The sequence below is a fragment of the Pseudomyrmex gracilis genome, unplaced genomic scaffold (assembly GCF_002006095.1).
Source record: "Pseudomyrmex gracilis isolate BER0280 unplaced genomic scaffold, ASM200609v1 scaffold_445, whole genome shotgun sequence".
Taxonomy (NCBI): domain Eukaryota; kingdom Metazoa; phylum Arthropoda; class Insecta; order Hymenoptera; family Formicidae; genus Pseudomyrmex; species Pseudomyrmex gracilis.
Window position 1 is genome coordinate 65,176 of NW_018021029.1, and position 1,563 is coordinate 66,738.

The window sequence follows — 1,563 nt, forward strand, 5'->3', positions numbered from 1 at the left end:
ATTAATGTTGGATCAACCATACAAGTCATTTCCATAGAACTATGGTTTCTACAACCATAGTGTACGCATGGGCGAAAAATAACATTACTATTTTGTTGGGGCAACTATATTTCCTGAAGTGATATCCATAGTGTTTTCTCCGTGTATGTATGTGCGTCTGATGCGTATGGACACGTCTGTATAATAGCGGTGATATATCTTGATTCGGCATTTTACAAGTTACATGTTGCAAAATAAAGTTGGAAACTTCTTCAGTGAACGATTCTCCTATGATTGGTGCATTTTTAATCCAAATTAGCAAATGAAAATGTTGTATACCCTTATCTTGATATTCTCGTCGCCAGAAATAATGAGATACTTCTCCAATTGGATGATCCTTTGAACACATAAAATCGAGCATTGCTTTGAACTTATTATCTAGAAACCTTGATGTTAACACTGGATCTTTGGCAACAAGTACACTAGTACACAACGAGGAATCGTGCCGTCCGTTTACTTCATGAATATATTCTCCTAAATCATCCCACAACCATTCGCTGGAACTTAACGTTAAAAACCATATTGCAGGTCCATAATGCTGCGTCATGCGATTTAAATCACTTCTCGGTCTTCGCCAATATTGTTCTGTATTTTTTACTTCGGAAAATATTGTACTTAAATTAGATTCCAATAATTCTTTCGACATTGCTTCTAAATATTCTGCAGCTGTGTAAATTCGTAAACGTAAATTCGTTACATTCATTTTATGATAAATTCCACGACTTAATTGACGAACAATTATGACTTAAGGCTCGTGAAATTACCAACAAGATATGTATAAGGCCTTACGAGTCATTCTCAAGATGTTTTTGAGTAGAAACTTGTACGTGTATATATATACATACACATGTAACGAAATTCAACTTGTAAATATTTACAAGTGAGTGTTTTTTTGAGTTTAAAACTCAATTCTTAAAATCATACGGGATGCCAGATTTGCATCTCACATATGACAGACCCCGGATACCCCCCTAACTAATATTAAAATTTTGCGAAAAAAACTCCTCGGCCAGGAGTCGAACCTGAAATCTCCGGCTTTCCGTGCCATCTCCTTCCCTGTTAGGCCACCGTTTAGTTTTTTTCGCAAAATTTTAAAATTAGTTAGAGGGGTATCCGGGGTCTGTCATATGTGAGATGCAAATCTGGCATCCCGTATGATTTTAAGAATTGAGTTTTAAACTCAAAAAAACACTCACTTGTAAAAATTTACAAGTTGAATTTCGTTACATGTGTATGTATATATATACACGTACAAGTTTCTACTCAAAAACATCTTGAGAATGGCTCGTAAGGCCTTATACATATCTTGTTGGTAATTTCACGAGCCTTAAGTCATAATTGTTTAAAAATTACGCTGGCTGAAGAATGCGTTAATCAACATTATCAGACCATCTTTAATATATGTATATTGCGAAACTAATTCCAAGTGCCTCGGTGGCTTAACAAGGAAGGCGATGGCACGGAAAGCCGGAGATTCCAGGTTCGACTCCTGGCCGAGGAGTTTTTTTCGCAAAATTTTAAAAT